The sequence below is a fragment of the Sturnira hondurensis genome, unplaced genomic scaffold (genome assembly GCF_014824575.4).
Source record: "Sturnira hondurensis isolate 20B ecotype Veracruz unplaced genomic scaffold, ASM1482457v3 Scaffold0008897, whole genome shotgun sequence".
Classification (NCBI taxonomy): domain Eukaryota; kingdom Metazoa; phylum Chordata; class Mammalia; order Chiroptera; family Phyllostomidae; genus Sturnira; species Sturnira hondurensis.
In genome coordinates this window covers 3,754,946-3,781,069 of record NW_028081528.1, presented here as the reverse complement: position 1 = coordinate 3,781,069, position 26,124 = coordinate 3,754,946, and the positions used below count along the sequence as shown (strand labels likewise).

Below are 26,124 nucleotides of genomic sequence, written 5' to 3'. Positions count from 1 at the left end.
ATATATCACTGATAGAAGTCACAAATGTGTATCGTAAACTTTAATCTTATGACATTCTCATTAAAATTATAGAGATTGATCAGGTCCATGGCCATAATGGGCTTCTTCAGTAGCCTACTTTAGCAAATTTCTTTAAGGAAACACCTCATGTTAAAGATAATAAGAAAAGCATCAAGAGTAACACTGATAATATTAATTTTGGGTGATTTAAAAACTGTATGACTTCTGAATAAAGTGATGAACTAAATACATTTATTTCTGCTCTCTCCAGAAATGCCATAAAATGACAGTAGAACACTTAGCATTCTATAAACCAGAAATGAAAAAGAAAATGGAAGAGATGACAAAGATGAGCATGAGAGAGCACTGAAACTGTAAGGAGGGAAAGTGACTTGAACAGAGATGAATAGCCTGGCTGGGCAGAGGCAGCACCACCTGGTGTGACTGCGGTGAAGATGTACATAAGCAGCAGCCCAAAGCTGGAGCATCTCCAAGAGGCTCAGAACAGCCAGGCAGAGGCTGAAGGAAGGTGAGTGGTCAAAAGCAGAAGGACTGGGCCATGGCTGGGTAGGTCAGCTGGTTAGAGTGCCATCCTGATACGCCAATGTTGTAGGTTCCACCCCAGGTGAGGGCATACACAAGATTCAACCAATGAATGTGTAAGTAAGTGGAGCAATAAGTCGATACCTCTCAAAAAAACTAACAACTCTTTTTTAAAAGCTGGTGGACTGATTTAAGACCTGTTGACCTGCCTTAAGACCTGCCCACTACATTAAAATATGAATAATATACCTGATAAAGGAAGATTCTCAGAAAAGTAAAGAACTTTTTGACACACTGCTGTTTTGGGAGGTTCAAGGCATTGAGTGTTGCTTATGCAAGGACCCAAAGACAGGTTTACATTTGTACAGTTGATGAATCAGGAAGAAAACTATTATAAAGAGGACAAAAAACTTAGTCTTTCCCCCATTTCTTTATTTGTAAGACATTCATGCACTGGCCGGTGTGGCTCAGTTGATTGAGTGCTGGACTGTGAACCAAAGAGTGGCCAGTTCAATTCTGTCAGGACACATGCCTGGGTTGTGGGCCAGGTCCCCAGTAGGGGGCGTATGAGAGGCAACCACAGAGTAATGTTTCTTTCCTTCTCTTTCTCCCTCCCTTCCCCTCTCTCTAAAAATAAACAAACAAAATCTTTTAAAAATTCATCAATTTATTTATTAAATACTGTCAAAAAGCACCATATATACCATGCATTAACTTTAGGCTTGTGCAGTTTTTTTTTTCAGTCATACAAGAAGTTGACTTTATTTTAAGTCACTTTTTTTAAAGGGCCCATTTCTTATTCAGTTCTTAATTACATGTACATCAAAGGAAAGAATTTGAAGAAATTAAATTAAGATACATTATTTAACAATTTCCTCCAGTTTATGTCAACTGGTTTGAATTTTTATTTTCTTAACTACAATAGTAATTTGAGTGTAACAACATTTCTTAATAAAGCACATTTATATGGGGTTATATACAGTTTGCTAGTCTACTGCATTGTAGTATAACAACTTACTTTCAGAATCATTCTTATCTGCATATATCTCAACAAACTGAAGACCAGTAAAGAATCCCATTACTCCCCAGTTTACTGAGCAACACCAATAAAAAACATAAGAAAATGATAATAATAGCAATAGGTGGAAAAACTAAGAATGTGATGTAACTGTATTATGAAGTGGGGGAGGGAAGATGAAATGAGTTATTCTCATTGCCATGCAATAAATCAATATGCAATGTTTAAAGTAAATAAACCAAGTATCTTATTTAAACATATAGAAGTTATCACTATAAGCACAAAAGTGAGAAATTGTTAAAATCGACTAATGTGGGAAGCAGGACTGGCAATAAGATGAAATGAGAAAAGTTTCTTTTCATTGTAAACCTTTCTATATTGACCGTTTTGCATTCTTAAAATAAACTCCCAATAGTTTTACAGGTGTTGTATACGTCTATTTTCTTTTTTATACAGATATGCATAAATGTATATTATATAATTATACATTGATATGTAATTATATATTTGTATATATAATGTATACAAAATAAATATACATCATATAAATGTACATATAACCAAGCACCCAATGCCTTTTCAAACATGAAATACATCTTCAGAAGTTTGTAAGTTCTTAGGGGAAACCCTCAGAGAACTGGGTGGACACAGATGGTGAGTTTACAATGCATGACCAACCACCTATTTCTGATCTTTGAATAAAATAAAAAGTTAATGAATGTAAAATAACAAACTTCATACCCTTTCAGAGACTTCTCAACAAGTGTTCCTTTTTTTGTTCTTTGTCCTAGAAGATTTTGCATTAGCTGAAAAAAATCCTTGCCATCTCTCTAAATGTATAAATCATTTGCTGGGGCCCTGCAACAGAAGTGGCTTCTAGCAAAGGCATCATTTTTTGTTCACCACTCTTAGGTAAAACACTGTTTATTTTCTGAAGTGGTTTTGGGGCTGGCTAACTTCACATGAGCAGGTCTCTCTCTCAGTTCTGGAAGCAGCTTCCACAGCACGTTAAACAAAGTTGTTTTCAGGTAGAATATACATCATGGTATAATTGTGCCATTCTTAAAGCACTAAATGTTTACTTTTCACAAATAATTAGAGTATGAATTAGGTCAAATTTGATAGGTAGGTAATGAGGCAAATGAAGTAAAATGCCGAGTCTTATCATTCGTATTAAATGGATGGATGTCACAGCAAATCATGTACCACATCAGACCAGTGGAAGCCAGGTGAGGATTCTAAACACTGGTGACTCAAACTAGTCCAAGTCTCTTTTCTCAACAACAGAAGGAAGCACATCTTTCCTACCTACAAAAACAGTTGAAGAAACTGATAAAATAAGTCTTTGCAAGAAATGAACTACTTAATGGGATAAGCACAAATACACAAAATGCACACAACCATGAGTTCTTTTTCTCTTAAGTTGAAGGCAACATTGGAAGCTTCTCAAATTCCTAATTTAACAAGCCTTAGGGACTGGTCCGCCAACTTTCTCAATCTGCTTAAGTATCTACGTTGGAAATCTGTAGAGGCACTCAGCTGTTAACTACTGATTCCTCCAAACTAAACGTCTGGAGGAATCTTAACTAAAGTAATATCTGTGTCCTCACTCTGGTCTTTACGTCCCCCCTGCCCCCTGTCTAATGGTAGATTCCCTACCACCTTCTGACTTGCTTTTATGACCTGGGCCAACTGATGGCCTTAGGATGGTGAGGAGGGGAAAGAAAGGGGAAGGAGATAAAAGATATCTACTCCCGAAATGTTACCTCAAAAACATTTCCCCATTACTCAAACAACTTATTTTCATCTCTGGTTATTTCCTGTCCCCTATTATTAATTTTCCTCTTAGCTACAGAAAATTTTCACTGGTGGCATTTTGTTCGCTGTCTGAAACCCTCTTAGTATGGACTCTTATAAGAAAAAAGACTTTACACCCAGACAAATGTTTGGGATTCAAGAGATTAACAGAAGGAAAAAGACATCAGAAAGAATATAAAAATTTAATACCAAAACTCTACAGAAACTCGGATAGCTGAAATAGTGATTTACCTCTATTTTTTTTTTTTTACTTATATGGTTCCTTTGGCAACATGCATCATTCTAAATATACACCCTCCAGACCAGGCAGGAAATTACTGAAACTGAAGGAAAAAGCATTGAAAATGGAAAAGTATTACCTTCTGACGCTTCATGCACGGAATCATGACAAGCGAACTTCCATAATAAATCCTTGTTCTCATCAATTCCTACCTTTTTGTGTATCTATCAGTATCATAAAATATATTTTATTATTAATATTATTAGTGTAAAGTTACATATAAGTGGAACCGTTGTATATTTTAGAATTAAACTCCTACACTAAAGAGAATGCTCTTGTATATGATTATAAATTTGTTAAGGCATTTTTAATGCTCTAATAGAAACCACTAAAAAGTAAGTAAAAAGGCAGAGAAGAATAGACATTAATATTATAGATCATATGTCCGAATTTTAAGCAAAGGACCAGAAAGTCCGCTTGGTCGGAAGGTCCAGAAGAGAATTTAGTCCCTTTCCTTCAGCAGGCCTATGACTTTACTGGTGATCCTTGAGCAGCTCCAGGCTCCCCAGTGCTGACACCCTGCACATTTAAAAAATATACAACCCCATGTACAACTTTCGACCCCCTCAAAACTTAGTTGCCCCTTGGTAGCTGCAGGGAAACGGTTCCAGGACCCCCTGCAGATACCAAAATCCACAGAAGCAGATACCCCTGCAGATACCAAAATCTTTCCTTATTGACATGCTGCGTTGTTTCAGGATCAACTATACTGATCTACCCTAATAATTTATTTGTTTCCACCTGTGGATGAGGTACTACGCTAATATGTTGTCCCGCACTTCCATTATGTTACACTAGTATTATCATTGCTACTTACCAGCTTCAAAAATGTACTTTCTGAAAAATTAATTAATTTGACTTAAAATTACTTTAGGGAAAAACTCATGGGAACTATATTTCATATAGAAAGAGTTTCCATAGACTGTTTTTAGGATAATTTTTTACTCAAAATTATTGTTTTATCTTCTACCTAAAGATATATGTAGGATAAACATGCCAGTAAGTTCAGAACTCAAAAAATATCATAATAAAATTTTTCATCATTTCAATTCCACATGAAAATGTCAATTCAGGAAACTCATAGATTGACTTCCTAAATAGACTTATTTTAATTGGATCAAACTTTTTCTGTGAAAATAATTTTCCAAAAATAATTGCCAAATCTTGTGCAAAATACCAGACCTTTTATTTTAGTTATAATTCTCAGGATGCCTTTGGTATTGTGAACCCTATTTTAGAGAAAGCCAAAACAGCAATTTTTTCCAGTATTATCACAAAACTAACTTCCTTGCTGAGTTGAGATGTTTCTTTCAGAGACTTTCAAATCTAATTTTGTGCCATTACCCAAAGATCCCCCCAAATTTATAAATGCTTCAAATTTTTTCAACATTAATTTACTTAATTAGACATAGTCCACATAGCAGAAGGAGGAGGAAGCAAAAGAAGAAAAACAAAGATGGCAAAATTGAGATCACTCAGCTTTCAAATTATGCAAAAGATATGCAAGTTTCACTTTTCAACAAATTTTTTTCTCAAAAATTAGTGTAAGGTACAGTTTCAAAGAGTTAAAAAAAATACTAGAAGCACTAATAGTCTCTAGTCCTTTCTCTCGAATGTTCCACAAGGGCCAGACTGAGAATCACATGGAAATAATCTTTCACTGTCAAATCCATGTGAATTTCTGGTTATAACCTCAATAATTATTCTACTCACTGTTCTTCTAAAAGATCGTATTTTTCCCTACTAAACTATTTCACGTGACTGACTTTTATTGTTATAAAATCTAGAATGTAGAATGTTGCTCTACATTCTGACTTCCTTTTCTTTCAAACAGATTTTTTGTCGAATTTCTTACTGACTAGACAGAATGTTTTTCAAAGCCTCGCCGAAGACCTTTTCGTCTTTGAATTAGTAACTATGCTCCGCGCTGCTGCCTGACCCTGTGTATCATTCTCTCTCAGGCTGCACTTCAGGTTGTGAAGATTGAGTTAGGTTTTATCCTCTGTAAGTCACGTAGGCTATCCTAAACCACGGATCCTTTGTACTATAAATAGAACTGATACAGTTAATTGAAGGCTTCCTGCTGCTGTTATATAGTTAGCTACCGAGGGAGTTTGAAATTTCAGTCAGTTCTCGTAACACAGAGCCAAAGGCACCTTTAATTTCCTCTGACACCCTTATGAGATTAACTTTGATAATATGTTTGGTGACACACTGACAAGAATCAGTTTTCCCACCTTTTAGACCTATTGTATTGCAACTACTAGAGTCTGGGTCTTCAAATGTAGGTACAGAGCAGTAATAAAGGTAGTGTCAGTTGAAATACCTATGACAAAAATTTCCACTGCTCATAAAATACCGTCCTTTTAATATCTGAGTACTTTCCTGTGTGATTCCACTGAGTTCTAATGGTTCACTGGGCAGTGTTCACAACATGATCCGTTCGGGTGTTGGGAGCAGTCAGCGGGAGGATTTATGCATTGGTCTAGGAAAAAGATGATTCGAGACGCAAGAACTCTCAAATATGAACTTAAAATATAGCTACATGATGCCAAGAAACTACATCAAGAACTTCATATAGCCATCCATTATACATTCTGTGAGCCTTTCCCTGTGGCTGAGTGACACCCAAGGCTTTATGTTTTAGGCAATAAGGGGATAGGAGCCACTGGAGACACACTATTGGCAGGTAGGACTTGGAGTCAGGTGAACCAGACATCCTATGCAGAAAGGAAAAGATCCCTGGAGCATCGAAATCTGGAAGCTGTACATTCTCAAAGTGAGATGGACCCAAGGTCAAACACACAAGCTCTAGAGATCAGGCCATGGGCACCTTACTCTGCTCTGCAAGGTCAGACTTAGTTTACAGGAATCTATAGCCCTATATCCAAAGAGCAATCCTGTCTTCATTAAGCCATTAATATATTGCATTTCAGTAGCATTTCTAACTTTAAGTGACAACACGCATTGTTCATGAAAAAAGGGGGAATACAAATATATAAAACCAGCAGCTTAAAAAAAAGCAAAACAGTTCAGTGTTTACAAAAAAAACAGGAACTGGGCAAAATAGTTTAGAATGAACATTACCTAATACTCATATAAATGACCCTACTAAAGCCAAAAGATGAATTAGAGTAATATTGTTTATCAGACAGAAATAGATTTATTTTCTGAAGACTCCTAAGATTGCTTGGGTGGTGTATTAAAAGCATTACATTAACTGCAAAAAAGCAACTTTCCTTCTGCATACATATTTTTCTATCTTTATTTCATACACACTTAAATTATTTAGTTTCATGACAATCTTCTACCCAAAATCTTTCCCAGAAACTTTCCATGTATACTCTGAACCAGGTGCTGGGGTGACGATATTTTATTAAGCAATGTTCTAATCCATATCTACTTATTTTGATTCACTCTCTAAATCTCTTTCTCTGAGTCTCTCTCTCTCTGTGTCTGTCTCTCAAATCTATAGACACACACACAGATTATACGAGGGTGGGCAAAAGTAGGTTTACACTTGTGAGTATGCAAAACAGAGGGGTTATTCAGGTATTATTATTTATTCATTAATTACTATATTATTTATTTGTAATACTTGTCTGATTAGTCTTTTATATTCTCACTTATGATTTATCTTTTAGATAATATCTTTCTGCACACAAATAACTATAAACCTACTTTTGTATGTTTACCCTTTCGATCTTCCTCCTTTCCCAAGCTTGAACTTTATTTTCAATTGTATTAATATTCTTAGTAACTGTAGGCTAAAATACCATGAAGTCCCAATCCATAAATGTGGCCATGCTGGATCCAATCTCTGTGCAGGCTGCTCACTCCCTGTGACCTGGACCACGTGCGACTCAGAGCAGAGGGCGAGCCCTCTTGGGCAGAACTCTGAGAGCTGCCCCATCACAAAGCAGATGGCAGAAGCGATTTTAGTTCCCTTCAGTGAGACCAGGCAATAGTCTACGTCTGAAGTTTACTGCTGACTAGTATTTCTGAGTGTAAAATCTCTGCACTCCTTAAGACTACAGTTAGAATGTTCTTCATGTATAACAAAGGAATACAGCTTGTAGTTACATATATATTATTCCCCTATGCACTGTATGTGTAAATATGTGTATACATGGAGGGGTGTGTGTCTGCATAAAGGTCCAATGTCTACCCATCTTTTACGTGGGATTATTCTGAGAACAGCTCACCAGCCGGATGCTGCAGCTTCCATAGGGCTCTATCCCCCTCTGTGCTTTTGCTGCTTTAGGTTTTTCTCCTCTCGTCCTTCCCCTGTTCCTCATCCAGGGAAACTGGTCCATGTTCCCCTCCAGGCTCCACAAGGGCAAGTGTACATGGTTGTTTGTTCTGTCCTCTCATCTATCTTAGGCACCTACACTATGTCTGGTACATAAGAGGCACTGAAAAAATAGTTGTCGGATGAATAATGGCATCACATCTACCCAGTCATGGAGGCTAGAAATCTAAGGGACACTCTATGCTTTTCCTCTACCTTTTGCATTAACTTACAATTTCTCTATTTTGGGGCCATGCAATTCCCTCTCATTATTCTCTCTGTATTTCTGCCCAGGCACATATAGTTAACAGTTAGCAGGCTGGATAATAGTTGCAAAACCCATTTTAAGGAGTGCCCCATCATTTACACTATAGCCAAAGTTATATTTCCAGGAAGTATTTCTGATTATGCCAGTCTACTGCTTAAAAAAGCCTTCAGAGGTCAGTAGTCACCATCTCTGCGTGGAACTGAAGGCCCGTAATCACCCTCCTCTTGCCAGGGTTACAACTTTATCTCCTACCATGATAACAACTCAAGTCTCCAAACACAAAGACCCTCCTTCACGATTCCCTCCATGCAGCATCCCGGACCGTTTCCAGTTCTAGTTTTGTCTGTATGTTCCCCAGTTTGGTTTACTTTCTTTTCCTCCCCTCTAAACAGTGTGCTCTTGAAGCATCACCTACTTTGGAATAAATTCAGTGGTCAGCCACAAATGCTTCTGTTTTCCCAGTTTTAATGAGAAGTAATTGACATACATCTCTGTATAAGTTTAAGATGTACAGCATGGTAGTTGGATTTACATTGACTGTGAAATGATTGCCACAATAGGTTTAGCTGATACCCTTCATATCCTATAGATACAATAGAAGAAAAGAGAATTTCTTCCTGTGATGAAAACTCTTAGAACGTATGAGCAATGTTTCTGCTGTCACACAGCAGTGTGAACTATAGCCGTTATGTTCTATATTACACCCCTGGTGCTTATTTCTCTTCTAACTGGAAGCTTATATTTTTTATCTTCCTCCAGTTACCCCTCCTCCTAACCCTATAAATGGCTCCTAATTTAAGCTGTTCAGCCTCTATGAGCTCATTTTCCTCATGTTTTTTTCTTTATCATCTACAAAAAAGGTCCTAGGGAGGAACAAATACAATAGCATACAATGAAAGTTCACAGCACTTAACTGATCCTCAATGGACTATCACTAAGTTTCAGACAAATCTTTGTCCCCTTCTAAACTGCCTTACATAGAAGGTCTGAATAAACATTAAGTGGGACAAGAGATATGTATGTGTGTTTGTATGTTTGTTCCATTTCCTTTTAGTATTAGCAAAAGAATTTTATGCTATACCTGAGTGAAAGCTAAGATATTGAGATCCTGTCTATTTGTACGGCTGGGGAAAATATGACTAGGACTAGATCACCAACCCTTGGGATAAAAGGAGAAATGAAAATAGGACCAGGTAGCTAGCTGGGAATGAATTCTCTGTTAGAAAGTTCTGATTTCTCATGATTTCTCAGCCTGGAGCCTTGACCTTGGAGTCCTCCAAATCCCTGTCATTTCTCTATGAAAATGTCTATTTCTATATTTAAAGATTATTCACTGATCAGATCATTTTTTAGTTAAAACCTGTCAGTGTATGGCTGTCACTTTCGAGTAGCCCTAAGTGTTTCGTGTGTGTGTGTGTGTGTGTGTGTGTGTGTCTGTGCATGCATGCACACTTGGTAGAGCCAACTTAGCCATTCACAGAGAGGCAATTTCTCTATAAATGAACAGATTTCCACACGTGGGCTGTAATATATGCATAACACATTTCACTCGGTGTTAATTTTGGTCTAACATCCTCCTGATGGTCCTTATTACCTTGGAGACTTACATATTGTCTTCTGTATATATGTAGTTGTTAGTCACTTCTACTAAACTGTCTCACCACTATTTCTCAAGAATGGTAACAGAAGACACAATATTTCAATAAATGATTTTTCCTTTCGACAAATGTTTATTCGACCTCCTGTTCCAAGGCAGTTTGCTAAGGCTTAGTTAAATCTCAACTTCATGTAAAATCCACTTAACTTTCCAGTAAAAATAACTGGAATAGGCCCTGACCAGGGGCCCTAACTCAGTTGGTAAGAGCATCATTCCAATATGCCAAGGTTGTGGGTTCGATCTCTGGTCACGGCACATACAAGAAACTACCAATGAATGCATACATAAGTGGAACAGCAAATGCTTTTCCCTCTCCCTACCTTCTACTTTCTCTCTAAAATAAGTAAATAAAATAAAAATAAATAACCAAAAACATTTCAGGATATTCATCAAAAAGTTTTATTAGTTGAATGTTTTTAATTTTCAAGTAAAAAGTCAGTATCTTAAATTTCACTTTAACTTGTTTGATTATCTTTTGTTTCCCTTAAAATTGGAAATCCTAGACTGCTATTTAGGATCATCTTATTGATATGGCTCCAACTTGAACACTGTGTGAACCAAAAGTAACCTGAGAAAGTAGCAGCACACAAACAAACATGGCGAGACCGTGCAGCAATAAACGCCATGGGGGTAGCACATTGCAATGGAAAGTAGTAGCAATAATTTTCTAATTGGAATTATTAGAGGTTTTATCCACACAGCTTCTTTCATTCATGGTGTGCTCACCAAATATGTGGATGACGGGAGCTGACTCCACATCAGCCATCTTGAAATGACAAATCTCAGGGCATCTGGTTAAGTTGGAGATCTCCTTTTGGGAATTAAAAAGAAACAAGAAGTGTTTTGCTCCTAAAATCTGTACCCTGTAGATAGGATCCAACAAAGAATCAAATATCCCATCTAACTTTTCCGATGCCATGTTCCCAAAAGGAAATTACATTAAACTTGTCCATTCAAAATGCAAAAAAGTACGGCATCCAAGAATGAGATTTCCAGCAGAATGTAATTTTAAAAGACAGGATTTTTTTTCCCATTACTGGAGATATCAAACATTTGAAAAAGCCTGTTCTTTCATAATTGGATTCCAGATCATTATTTTTTTGGCCAAAAAAAAAAGTTTTCTGAATTCTTAAAATAATTAGGCAAGATTTCAAATCAAATTATCCAATTTCAAAGCTCTATTTTTCTCTCTAAAATGCCTGTTCGAGAAGGGCTGAGGATGACTAAGCTTTGTGTCATTCTCATGGCTTTATTAGGAGAATGTTCTAAGTCCTTCACTTTCTATGTAATCAGAACTATAATTTCTTCAGGTTATTTTAAGACCCAGCTATGGCTAAAGCAGGAAACTCAATTTTATTCTGAGCTCTAGACATGTCGACGTAGCAAAGCAAGGCCCCAGCTCCCTGGGCTATCTTCTTTCACAAACCCTCTTGCTCTGCATCCAAGGCTCTCAGCTAGTTGTACTCTAGTCTCTGGGTATCAGGTAACGGTTTCCAAGACATTGAGGGTAGTAGGACTGTTATTTTAGAAAATGTGTGTTGACATATCATCACTCTACAAATGAAGAGCTTACTTGCCCAGAGCATACTACTTACTCTTCCTAACATGAATTTGAAAATCATACTCAACAGAAGGGCAGTTGAAAAACCCAGGTGCCAGAAACATTTGATAAAAAAAAAAGCAGAACAGAAAGCTCTATATACATATGTCTACTTAGTTCATCATCTCCCTTAGAATTTTGGAACTTAATTAACCAACTCTAAGCAGGCTGGTTGCCTCTAATTATGCTAAAAAAATTTCTGTGCTGCAAAGTGATATTAATAGTGAGTGACATTTCGTCAAGTAACAGGTAACCCACTTGTATAATTGTGAGCTTTATCTAAAGAATAAAAGGGAGAATAAGAAAGGATAATAAACTAAGTAAAGATTATCCACAAGATGTCTAGTATCACTACCTTAGTTTTGTTGATCTATATCAAAAAAGTCTCTCGTACATATTTGTAATTAGCCTTATCACTGAATTCAGTTCATTAATTCTTTTAAAGTTAACATATTGCCAAAACATTTCTTTATGTGTGTGTATATATATATCCATATATATAATATTCATGACTTTAACAACTTTCTTTTTAATTGATATGTTTCATTCTACTGTTTTTTCTTTAGATTAAATACTCTTATTTATTACTTTTATATAGTTCCTATAATACTAAAATGATATCATGGATCTATTACTTGAGTTTACCATCCTATATGCATATAGTTATACATTTTGAGTTTTTTCCTCACTCAATAATATACCTCGCTCATTCTTCCATGCTAATATGCTCAATCATTACTTATTAATTTTAATGACTATAATATAACCTTTCAGAGTATAGATTATGGTTATTGATTTTTGTATTGTCCAATACTTAAATCATCTTCAATTTTTCATGACTATAAATAACACTGCAAATAAATATCCTAGTATACAAATTCTTGTCCATTGGTGCAAGTATTTCAGTATAGCATTAAAGTGGAATTACTGAATTGCAGAGTACGTACTTTTAAAATTTTGACAGTACTGCAATTTCTGCTCATCCAAAATGTCACCAGTACGCTCTTCCTTTAATGCATAATGTATACGGTTGCCCTTTTCCTCCAAACCCTAATCAACACTGGGTATGATGAATCTTTTTACTTCTGTTACGATAATAAATAACACCTCATTACTGGAGTAGCCATGACCGAGACTGCTCATCTGCTCATTTATTTGTTGGTCATTGTTGGTTCTTCCTTTGTTAAGGTGTTCTTCATATCTCTGACCATCTTTCCTCTAAGTTAATGTTATTTTTCTTATTGACTTAGAGTTTGTGTTTGTACCTTATAGATAATAACCTTGTAAGTGTTTGATACATGGTAACTGTTTTCCTTCTATGTATCATTTAGTGAAAAACAGTGGCATCATCTGACATATAATTTGTTTCTGATTTAGACCGCCAAGTTAAACCCTCCAGATAGGACTACGACAGAGGTCTTTCCTAGTGTGAGTCCTGATGACCTCACCTATAAGCTCATTAGTATATATATGGAAATATTTTTCCAAGGCATTGTATCTGAAGTACAATTTCTACTAGCAGCTTTTTTATTTCTGTCTGTGAAGGAAGGCCTGGAAACCAAGCTTTAGGTTCACTCTACACCAAGTGTTTCTTAATCACTTAACAGAGCTGACAAATATGTGCAAACCTAATATACCAGGCATGAGGCGTATGGACGCCAAGATTCATTCTCCCTCCTAGTACAGCTTTAAGGGTCAGGCAGCACACCACACAGCCTCACACCCCTGTCTCAATTCATGTGGGAACAAACATATCAGATGGACGAGGCTTTCTCTTAAAATAGTTTTGAATTCCATTTTACTTTTATGGAACTCTTTTCAAAACAGATTAGACAGCTCCCTGCTTTTTTAAGGTGCCCATATAGGAAGACACAGGGCTGTCGGGGGCTCATCACTTACCGCACAGTGACACAGTTCCCTCGGGGTTCACTGGTCCTCACGGGATTAGACTGCTGTTTCTGCTTGTTTGCTTTAGGTCTGTCTCTGCTTTTTGAAACTGGGTTGGGAGAGTGCACCCCGAGGGGCGCTCTATGCTGTGGCTGTGGGTAAGCCTAGCTCCAGCCTCCTCCCCTGATGCTCATCGGAGGCTGCTGTCCACGGGTTCGAGAATCCAAACGGCCAAGCCTGTTCTCTCGCCTTCTCACAATGATTGGTTATATTTACTGGAGTCACAGATTTCTCTGAGAATGAGACACAGAATAGACGGCATCCCAAGAAAAATGTGCATGTGCACAAACATACTCCTATGAAGATAATTTCACAGGATTCAGAAACTACCTGTAGGCCATTCATGAATCCCTGGGGCTCTACTAGCCCTTTTGTTTTGTTGTTGTTCTCTTCGAACTCTTGATCCTGGTTCATATACAAGGGGTTCCCATTAAAAGAAGTCAGTGTGGTTACAGAAGAACGGTCTCCAAAAAACTATACATGGGGGGAGACGGTATAGCAATAAATGAAAAAAATATGTGAAATCATAATGAATAATGCCCTTTGAAACCCTCAGTTAAAACATAGAAAATAAGTGATGATTTTTGCGAGACTTTCTCATGTTATCTCAAAAGGGCAAACAATAAAGACTGTGTGAGCAAACATTGAAAATGTGAGCATGTGAATGAGAGAACTGAGAAAAGAAAGTGAAGGGGGTCACTTGTGCTTTTAAATTCTCTTTTAAAAGATTATTTATTTATTTATCTTTAGAGGGGAAGGGAAGGAGAGAGGGAGAGAAATATCAATGTATAATTGCCTCTTGTATGTCCCCTACTGGGAACTGGCCTGCAACCCAGGCATGTGCCCTGACTGGGAATCGAACCGCAATCTCTGGTTCGAGGTCCCGCGCTCAATCCACTGAGCTACACCAACCAGGGCTTATTTGTGCTTTTCAAACAAAAAATTGGCCCTGGCTTGTGTGGCTCAGTGGATTGAGTGGTGGCCTGTGAAACAAAGGGTGGCTGGTTCAATTCCCAATCACAGCACATGCCTGAATTGCAGGCCAGGTCCCCAGTGCAGGGCATGCGAGAGGCAACCACACACTGTTTCTCTCCCTCTCTCCCTCCCTTCCCCTTTGTCTAAAAATAAATAAATAAGAATATTTTTTAGAACTGTATTTCAGCCAGCAGAGCAGAGCTGTCATCCCAAAGACGATGTCAGAAGCACAGTCTGGAGTTCCCTCTCATGTGACAGAAGATTACTGTCCTCACTGCCCTGTGTCTTATCAAATCCGTATCAAAAAGCCCACTTCCAACCCTGTTATCACAATCCTGGCAGGAAGTCAGTGAGTGAGAATGGGGGAAAAGAAAGAGGAACAAAGAGCCTCTTCCTTATTTTTTATTTTTATTTTTTTATCTTCACCCAAGGACCCTTTTTATTTCATTGCTTTTCAACAGAGAGGAGAGAGGAAGATAGAGAGAAATACAGATGGGGGGGGGAAGCATCGACTGGTTGCCTCTCTCACATGTCCCAACTGGGGTCTGGGGATGGGGACTGGTGCCAGGACTGGGGATTGCTCCCGCCTGCTCCCAGAACGGAGATCAAACCCACAGCCCAGGTATGTGTCCTGACCAGGAATCACACTCCACCCAATGGAGTCACATGGGCCAGGACTAAATGGCCTCTTCTTTAATTAAGGTGCCTGGCTTCACTTGCAGCCCTCTCCTTGCAAGGTCTTGTCCCTAAAGGTTGACAAATGATCACACCAGCAGTGAGAAAAGCCTGGTTGAAAACGACGGAACACACGAGGCAGAATGATGTGTAAAAGCTAACTCTTTAGCTGTATGCTGGCCTCTGAGAGCAGCAGAGGGTGACTGGAGAGGAGGAAATGGCTGAAGGCAGGCTCTGAACCTTCAGTCCATTCATTCCCAAAGCTCTGGGTTCTTAGCATGTACAAGTGATGCTTACATGAGTATCTTAGCATGTACAAGTGGAGAAGAATAAGGAAATGTGGCATTCTCAGAACTCATTTTCATAATGCATTATTTTAACTTTCCTCATTCCCAGAACAGAGGCAGGTGACTCACTTTCTAGCCTGTACCATCAGGTTCCAGTGGGGCCTGTAAATGGACATTGGGAGATGATACTGGTCGAAAGGCTCAGGAGTGAGCCTGGGGCTCCGCTTAGACGTTTGTGAGTTATTGGCATAGAGCTGGTAAGTGAAGCTGAGGAGGAGAAGGAGACTATATCAAAATAATAAAGTCTTAAAGAATTTCTGAGGAAGGCAGAATTGTAAGATCACATGAAGTTCCCTACCTGGTGTTACTCCCACGATTATGGAGTTGGGGAATGGAATTTGCATGCAATGAAGGTGTGTTACTAATTAAGGTCATGGTAGTAGTCATGAGCTGACTTTCAGATATTATTACCCAAGTCAGCCCAACCTAATCATGTGGGACTCTTTAAAAAAGAAGAGCATTTTCTCCAACTGGTAGAAGATATTGGAGAAATATGAAGCTTAGCAGGGATTCAAGGAGAGAGTGTCCCTTAATTGCTGAGGTGGAGCGGCCATAGAGAAGCACCAGACGGGAAGAGGAGAATGAACCATGCTGAGAGCAAACAAAAACCCCAGATCCTCCGTCTCACAGGACAACTAACGGAACCCTGCCAACAAGCTGGAGGAGCACGCAAAGGGCTCAGAGCCCCAGATGAAAAGGCAGCCCGCCTGCTGCTTTCAGTCTTGTGGGGACACTCTAGCCTCAGGCTCTGAAACATAATAGATGCTGTTTAGGGTACCTTGGATTAGAGTTAGAGGTGAGAGGTTAGGGATTAAGGTTAGGGAAAAAAATTAAAAATAAAAAAAAGAACCTAAAAAGCACACTGCGGTAAAAAGCAATCAATTGAGGTGGTCGTGAAGGTGAAGCCTATTCGCGCCACCTGCGCCCAGGAACACTCAGATTTCTTCCCTCTGGACCCTTCCTGACATATGTGCCATTAAACATCAGAAACTGAAGTTTTTGATGTGTGGGATCACCAGTTTTGAGCCAGGAAATTAGAAATCAGACTAAATACTCATATTTATTTAAGGAGAAATCAGAATTATAAAGAATGCTGGTTAAATTTTAAATTTTTTTTGAAAAATGGAGCCTAAAATCTGATGTTGGTCTTTTAAAATAATATTTGTATAATATTTTTTTTACTACAATGCCGGAAGATGCTTGATTTCTTAGTCTAAGCCAGATCAGGTGCTCAACTTACCCTTGCCCTGGACTCTGAACTTGACACACAGAAGAACAGAAGCCCTCTCTGGAGCTCCTTTCTGAAGTGGGTGCTGGAGGGAGGTTGAGCTGGGCTCTTAAGAGTTTCCAACAGCATGATGAGTGGGATTATAAGGTAACATTCTCTCTTCTAACTCACTCTACGAATATGGCACGTAATGAATCCGGATGACAGAATGTGGCCCACTAGAAAGAGGCCTGCAGGAGGCTGAAGGGTTTACAGCACAGCTGCAAATACCATTTTTGTCTGAAAGAATCAGCCCCCAAAAACCATGTCATTGAAGGATATCCATATTTGAATTATGGCCTAGCTAATATTCATAAAAATAACAATGCCCCCTTAGTAAAAGTATCACGAAAAACAAAGAAAAGCTCTTTTTTTTTTAAATTTCAGAATTGGCCCAGGGCAGTGTGGTTTAGTGAATTGAGTGCCGGCCTATGAACTGAAAGGTTGCAGTTGGATTCCCAGTCAGGGCACAGGCCTGGGCTGTGGGCCAGGTGCCTGGTCAGGGGCCTGTGGGAAGCAACCAACCAGACCAATGTTGCTCTCATCCTTTCATGCCTCTCTCCCTCCCTCTCTCCCTCCCTCCTCCTCTCTCTAAAAGTAAATAAATACTATCTTTTAAAAAGAAAGAAAGAATTGTTTTTTCAAATATTTCTTAGTATATCTTTATGATTGGATAGCCCAGTGCAATAATGGACTTAGAAACTCATAAAGTGCAAAGGTATATGTGCAGTTTAAATCTGAGCTGCTATAAATGACACATTTTCAATTCACTAATTCACTTACTCATTCCACAAGCATTCACTGAGCAATTATAATATGTCAAACATTCTAGATCTCATTTTTTGTTTATTTGAATTTCCATTTTAATTTATTCAGGGATTTTATTTTTATTTTATAGATATTTTCCTTAAATGTTAATGAGTATGTTCAGGGATGGAACCTATTTTGGTCTCCAAAATTATAATATGTTTTTACCTCATCCACGAAATATCAGGCTGATTAGCATCATTCCATGAATTGGCAGGGCCCAGAGTGTCTGGAACTCTCTCTCTCCTGTGTGGGTGCTAATACTTAGCCCTAGCTTCCTCATCACATATCGAACACTGTGGAGTTAGGAATCTTTGCAAACTGGCTTTCACTAGCTACCCAAGTTGCTAAAAAAATTTTCATTCTCAGAATACTGAATATTTGTGAATGACTGATGTGTTTTTGGCAAAGAAGTGAATACTTCAGTGAGGCACACTATATTCAGCAATGAGATACACTTAACATATGAAAGAAAAATTTCCATGCATTACATTTTAAAAGATTGGAATGAGAATGAAGGAAAAAATACTGTTGCTATCTTGATTGCAACATGTAGCTTTGGCATCATTTAAATATCACCCACAGTAGGTGTAAAACCCAATAAAATATGACTTTAGAACCAATAACCAATATAATCTCTCCCTTTTAAAATTCTAACCACATTAACTATAAACTGTGGTGTAAAAATTATCAATTAAAAAATTCCAAAGGGTTCTGCAGTTCTTACTGCAAAACAGTATTTTTATGAAGAAACTTATTTTGATTTAAATAAACTGTGGGGGGAAATAGCTGGAAATTATGCCTTATTTATTTAGCAGCTGACTTGCATTCATTATTTTAATTGGCAACATTTATTGAAATATTTGACTAAACTTTCTGGTTATTTATATTAATTTCTATTATAGTGTGACTTATATAGAAATTTCTGTTAGATTAGTCCAAAATAAGACCTAATTTTTAAAAATGAAATGCAATGTTAAATGAGATCTAGAGAACTCAGATGCAGTCATTGGGGAGAAACAGAAAAAACTGAACAGTGATGATAAAACCTTGCCCTTCTTATGAGACGTAACGTGATCATCTTCATTTCTAAAATGAAAACAATAACTGGTTCTAAGCTGAGTTTAGTACATTGTCGCACTTTCCCTCCTATTCTATGCATTAGAAGAATGTGACGACTCTTCTATCTTAGGAAGATAGAAATGTTAATTCAGTTGTAATTGTAACACATGCACCTACGTGTACACACACAGATACACCAGCACACAGACACCTACAAGCACATAAATACATACATAAACGGTGAGAGAAAGAGATTAGCTTTGATGATTCTGAAGTATTAAATGAAGCTAGGTAAGTCATACCGATTCCTGAAGAGCTCTTTGTAAGCACTGCGAACCGTAACACTGGGGAAAAGTGAAGGCACTCAACACCAGTCACAGCACGAGCTTCAGAAGACAGTGAAAATAAACTGGAGGAGAATGACTTCCTAAGCCTGAAATATGCAGTGTTATAACCTGACAGTATCAGACCAACTTATTCGTGTGGTAATTTGCCCACTGAAGCAAAATTACATTTGGTGAGCCCTAAAGACACAGTGCTGAGACCTGGCCTGTTTTAGGGAAAAAAGTAAATCACTGGCATTTTTTGAAGCTGGTGGGGCCCCTAACAGCAATCTGGGCCATGCCCCTCATGTTTGGGAGGTGTCCAGAGAAGATAACTAAACTACCTCCCATTATCCGAACATGGCAGACTCTGAGCTAAAACTCCCATGAGGGAAGAGCTCTCTGAGATCCAACTGGTGTTTCTTCATCAATTTCATTTTCCAGAAATCTTTCAGTTCATTTCCTAAGTCCATAAAAATATGAATGAACACATATACCCGGTTTTCCTGATTTTGTATCTAGCACGCCACACAGTACCTATGTTGTTCTTGCATGCACTGGGGTGAGAATTACATTCCACGCCTTTCTGGCATGCATGGAAAAATACGAAGGTAAAGAATGCATTCTGCTATTTAGCACGTGAATGGTGCTTTTGAAAGAAAAAAATAAAGATATTGGTACATGACAGGGGAGAGCTTGTAAAATCCTTAGTTAGGAATATGAATAGTCTATCATTTTGAATTTATTGCAAGAGATAGCTTGGATGCAATATGCAAGTGACCCTGGCCTAACCAGTCACCTTTCCTCTCTGTTTTGTTGAAAATGCCGTGGCCATACTAGCCTTCATTCAGAAAACAGCCAAGTAGAATTTGGACTTAGGGGCCTTTGCATTGGCTGTTCCTTCTGCCTGGAATGCCTTTCCTTACATCTTTGCACGACTGGGCTCTCCTAGTCACCCAGATCTCACCTGAAAACTCACCTCCCCATTGGCTTTTTCAGGCATCACTAGCAGCTCTCCGGTTAGGCCTTAGAGTGGTGGTGTTTACTTTCCTTCCTTACTGAATGATCACCCCTCTCTTTTATTCAATGGTTCTCTTAAATCTCAACCTTTCATTTAAATTAATCTCAAATTATCTTTTGAAAATTGGTAAGCTACATAAATATCGAGTACTTCTCTCACCTAATTTAGCCAAACTTAACTAAACATCCTTCCCGTACCTTCATAAAATCCCTTCCCATCCCTCCAGTGAAATGAATGACCTGTGTATATGAAACAATACATCAGTTCTGCAGATGTTTACACTGTCACCCACCCAAATAGACAACAATGGTTTATGACAACAGATATTTCAGCACGACATCATTTGACTACAAGTTTACAAACTGAATATCTGAATTGTTCTCAAACCATTTAGTTACTGATCTATCCTTCCGCCACTGATTTGTAATGCAAACTCTGTCACAGACAAAGTTAGTAAAAACAGCCCTTCGTTCTGGTCCTCTGATGGATCTGAGCATGGTCCTGCCCTAACTGAACTATCATCATCAATACCCTTGGCAGCTCTCCTTCTTCTATTTGCCAGTTACCAAATTGCCATCTGTGCACACTCACACTTACACTTGAAGGTAGAATCGGGTTTTCCATGTTCCCTGGCAGATTCTGGTAAGATTTTAACGGAATCTGTACTAATACCCAGTACATCTCTAAAGTACAGAAGAAACTGACATCGGGTTATCTGAAGCAGGTAACTGAATGGTGAAGAAGAAGTGAGATTTGCATTTTTACTCTGTAATTCCACTTAAGTACATTCTACTTTTGTATTATGAATGAATCATGCATTTCAAAGAAAATTAGCTATTTTAAAAACAGATTTCTAAATTAATTTTGGAAAAACTGACTTTTTAATGATGTGGTCTTCCTATTCACGACGAACACATATCTCAAATTTGTTCAAGTTTTTTTACAGGTCCTTCAATAATTTTATCAATTTCTCCATAAAGTTTCACTTGCCATTATAAATAGTATCCTTTTTATAATGTTTTATGTTTGGTTATTTTGTGTATAAGGCAATCCTTTCCAGTTCTCTTGTTGCACTCACCTCGTACTGGAAAAATCTGACCAAATCGTTCCTGTCTTAGAACACTGATGAGAATCTCCAACGGCAAAGTGCCTGACATCAAAGACAGCGGGTTTTACCTTTACCGTTGCATACAACATTTCAGAGAGAGTTGTGGTTGATAACATTCTACCGTCTTCCAGGCTTAGTTTAATAAGGGTTTTTACCTGAGAAAAAGCACTGTATTTTACTGAATATTTTTCTGCATGCAGTGAGATGATTTTTTTTTAATTTAATCTGTGAACAGGGTGATACTGACTGACAGACTTTTCCCCTTTATGCATTTCGGCATTCTTCGAAGTATCTCTCCATAAAACAAGACCCAAATGGCTAATAACTATAGGAAAAGCACCCAAATCCACTATTAATCAGAGAGAGTCACAGAAAAGAAGTAATGCTGTGCCATTTTTTATTTCTCAACTTGGCAAAAATATCTAAAGACTGACAATAGCCAATAATGGCAGGGGTGTAGAAAAAATGGTTTTCACACATATGTCTGTTTAGGTATAAAGTAATCTCTACTACATATTGGTTCAAGGGCCCATGGAACTTGACTGGGTAGCAGATAATGAAGTAGAAAGAATGGTCTCTTCCCCACCTGTGGAGCAATTTAATATATTTCCTAGTCATCTGAAAATGAACTCACACAAAGTTTTCTAGAGTTAGAGTTATATTCATATTCAGGCCTAGGACTATTTGCTGGAGACAGAAGACAGACAGACACAGCGAGAGATCATTGATCTTTTTGACTTTTGCAAGTCAAAGATCCATGAGAATTTCCATTTAATTATTAGAATAATGAATATTGAGAGTTGACTCTTGATTAAAACATGAAGTGATCACAGACTAGGAATATTGCTTCTAGCATGTTTAGTCATCAGTTGTCTGAGATTTTTTATATTATTCCTACTTATGACATACATGTCAGGTAAAGGTGATACCTCGATAATTTTTTCTAACATTTTCGCGTTCAACTTTCAGAAAAACAAAAACAAAATGAGTGACTCCAGTTAACTGGATTTATAGCTCTCACCATTGTAATTCTCTGGAAATTGGCTTGAGATAATTCTTATTTCTTGGTAATGCTTAATACATGAATGATAACTTCTTTTTTCAAAATTTAATTCTTGTTCAAGTACAGTCTTCTGTCAGCCAATCTTCCTTTGTCCTACTTCAGTACGATGGTTACAGCAGTGAGAAATCTTAGCTTGGACTCACAATGATGAGAAAACCTAACGGGCAGCATCTGCAAAGTCTCCGGAAGAGCCCTGGCGTGCACTCAGTCCCTGCGCTCTAGTAAGCTGAGTTTTCACAGCTACATGGCAAAATGGGGTTTTATTATCCAACCGCTTTCTTGGCTCATCTTTATATCATTAACTAGTTCAATTAATTTTCAGTCTTAATGCCCATAATTTACCCTAACATATGCTGATAAACACAAAGACAAAACAAAAGCTACCTTTGAAAAATTATGTATCTTCTCCCTACCTATATTACACCATATTCTCTTCACTGTTCCTCTCCCATGCAGACATAAATGTATTTATTTCATTCTTCTCCTTGAATAGCTGTGGATAGAGATTGATTCATTCCTTCCATCTGTTTTTCCCTTAATACCTCACTCTGTGAACTCCCTGTTCTGACATTAATGTTAGATATTTTCTTAAATCATGGATACCCTTGGCATTCAAAATTTGATTGTCAAAGTGTTGAACAAAAAATCCTCTTCCGTTGCCCCCTTCCCGAAGAATATAGCCAATTAAATAATGCATGAATAAATGCAGATGAGCTCTAAATAGCAATCTGAGGTACAGAAATGTTTCAAATTGATACTATTGTTACCCAAAAGAATTCATCCATCTCCCATCCATCTCCGTCCTTTATGTAAGAAAACTGTCTCTACATAAAAATATCACTGAGAAAAAAACACGATTAAATGTGGAGTGGTGTTTGAATAATAGAAAATACACCTGTAATCATTTTCACAACCAAATTTGCTCCCCGCCTTGGATTAAAGAAGTATGCATTTATATTCAGGCACTCTTAAATTAGCTATTGGCATTATTCACTGAACAATCAAGTCATATATGAACATTCCAAAATTCCCTTTGTTAAGAATAATTACATTTAAAGGGTCATATACATATTGTCAAAGTACTGGAGGTCAGTCTTGACTTACACCCTATAATGAATGGCTTCAATGTTTGAGTCAAAGGCGCTAACATCCCCCCCATCTGTATTTTTCAAATTTACAATGAAACTGAGGACTTACTTTCTACATAAAAGGAACCATTTCTAAAATATAAAAATTTTATAAAAACAGACTGTGCAAAGACACTGTACTCTTTAATCACACATTCATTTATTTAAAAATAGTGTCAGGGATAAATTATGTGCTAGGCAGTGTAGAGAATAAAAATAGAAGTAAAACATGATCCTTTTCCTCTTAGAGCTTATAATATAACTAATTGGGGGGATGGGGAACACAAACATAAATAACCAAGTGCAAGAAAGAAAACGGGAATGTTCTAAGACAGTAACGAAGAGCTATCAGAGGGAGGAGGAGGCAGGGAGGGCAGGGAGGACTCGCCGCTGGGGCAGTGCTGCAGAGAATTGGGGTGGGGGGCGAAATTTGGAGACAGTTGAACTGGCCTTTGGAACAGTTAGGATTTGTCCCAGGGAAGACCAGCTGGAATGGAGCAGAGGGTCTTTCAGAAAAAGGAAATAGCTAATTATTAGCTGATATATATATATATATATATATATATACACACACACACACACATACATACATACATATATATAACAATACACACACACACACACACACACAATAACAGATAAACAAGAAATCCAGCTAAAAATACACTGGGGGTAAAAAAAGGTAGCTATTAACTACTTTCCTCAGGCTATACTGCGAATCCAACAAAGCACGCTGGCCAGGAGTTTGGCCAATCCCAGTTTTCTCAAAGCTCTAGAAAAATCGTAGCTGACAGCCTTCCCCTGGCTTCCCTCATCTACCTGCTGATAAAGGCTCCCCCATCCCACCACGAGGCAGAAGTCAGTGGAGACTAAAATAGCCCAGAACACTTCCTGCTCTATTCTGGTTGTGCTTTCATTCCCTCGGACTTAGACCACTTGGAATGTGGAGGGGCAACCCCATGAGGCATCAAGCATGTGAGAGAGTGTGTCAGTCCCTCAGAACTGTTTGTCCGCCCTACCATGTGAATCCTTCATTGTCCCCTGTCCATGAAGAAGCAGAATGTGTGGGAAAATAGCTCTTGGCTGTCACACTGCTGTCTCTTTTTAAATATTTTTTTTAATTTTATTTATTCATTTGTGAGTGAGAGAGACTGACTTACTGATGCATTAATTGGTTGATTCTTCTTTAAAAATATTTTATTTATTTATCGTTTGAGGGGAAGGGAGGGAAAGAGGGAGAGAAATATCAATGTATGGTTGCCTCTCGTGCGTCCCCCACTGGGAACTGGCCTGCAACCCTGGCATGTGCCCTGACTGGGAATCGAACCATGATCCTTTGGTTCAAGGTAGGCTTTAACCTCAAAAAGCTTTACCTGACTATGGGAGCTAACACAGCTCCCGTTACCATCGGATACTTTCTACTCCATTTTTCTATTTTGTTTTTCCTTACTACTTGTAACTATCCAAAGTAGCCTTATCTATCCATCATTCATTTGAACAGTCAACCATGTGTCCTCCTATCTGTTTTATAGTTGGGCTCTTCACACAGAGAACAGTACCTGGCACACGGTTGGCTCTCAAATATTTGAGTGAAGAAATGAACACAGGAATGACTGTTTCACCTCAGCTCCCAAAGCTTTAAACAATTACATCACCTCCCAAAACCTTCGACCTGCTTATTAAGAGTGGTCGGATGCAACTGGTCCTACAATTGCCTCTACTCCTACCCTCTGAATTTATTTACATATTGGCTTCTTTGAGACTACACTCGAATCGCTGTGTTTCCTATTTTTGTCTGTCATTTTGCACATTCCTAATGGGCACTGATGCCATAGACTGTGCACAAGCACAAAGATATTTATCTTTTTAAACGACGTGTTTTTTTAGTATACAATAAAATTACGCATATTCTCACAGAGATTGAGGTTATCCACTCTAAAACATTTCAATTAATGTGCAACATGATAAATATTAAGACACCACTTTAACATTTTCATCATCTAAAAGGGAGTTAATAATCAGGAAATACAAAATGCAAATTAAAGAGATTAAATTAAACTCTAATTTTATGTTGAAATATCAGTCAGTAAGGTCTGCATGAAGCACACCATTAAGTAAGCTAAGAATGTGAAAACACATTTTATTGTCCATGAAATGTGTTGGGTTCATTAAGAGTTAATCATATCAGAATAAATAGCACTGGCTAATACCTACTTTTTTATATTGGGTTGGCCAAAAAGTTCACTTACTTTTTTTCATATGATGGCTCTAGTAGTGCTAGTTGTCTTTAACTTCATTTGAAACAATTTTGTTACATTGCATTGTGACAGCTATCCTATCAGCATGCATTAAAAAAAAAAACTTATTAAGCTCTTCCCCTTTTGCGGCCATTGCTGAGGCACCAGAGGTCAAAACGAAGTTCAATCCCTTTGTGACTTCTGACCGGAGCAAGGACCATAAAGGGCATTTCAATGCACCTTCCCACATTTGCAGGAAGACTATGTTTTTTCTTTCCAAAAAGCTGAGAGAGAAGTACAATGTTCGATTCATGCCCATCTGAAAGGCTGATGAAGTTCAGGTGGTGCAAGGACATTAGAAAGGGCAGCAAACTGGCAGAGTGGTCCAGGTTCACAGGAAGAAATACGCCATCCACACTGAACGAGTGCAAAGGCGGAAAGCTAACAGTACAAGTGGTCGTGTGGGCATTCACCTCGGCAAGGTGGCTATCACTAGACTAAAACTGGACAAAGACTGCTGAAAGATCTCTGAATGTAAAGCCAAATCTCGCCAAGTAGGAAAGGAAAAGGGCAAACACAAGGAAGAAGCCATTGAGAAGACGCAGGAATAGTGTAATTTTATACATAGCCTTAATTAAAAACTTGAAATAAAAGAAACTTTTTAAAATTGGTGAATTTTTGTGCAGTCAT

At 38.0% G+C, this 26,124-nt stretch overlaps 1 protein-coding gene and 1 pseudogene across 9 annotated transcripts in view; one reads left to right on the top strand and one right to left on the bottom strand.

The window, feature by feature from the left end:
• Nucleotides 1-26,124, bottom strand: part of HDAC9 (histone deacetylase 9) — an 835,653-nt gene that overhangs the window by 428,121 nt on the left and 381,408 nt on the right. The gene's annotated exons all lie outside the window — the stretch shown is intronic.
• On the top strand, nt 456-26,045 carry LOC118993744 (60S ribosomal protein L26-like; annotated as a pseudogene).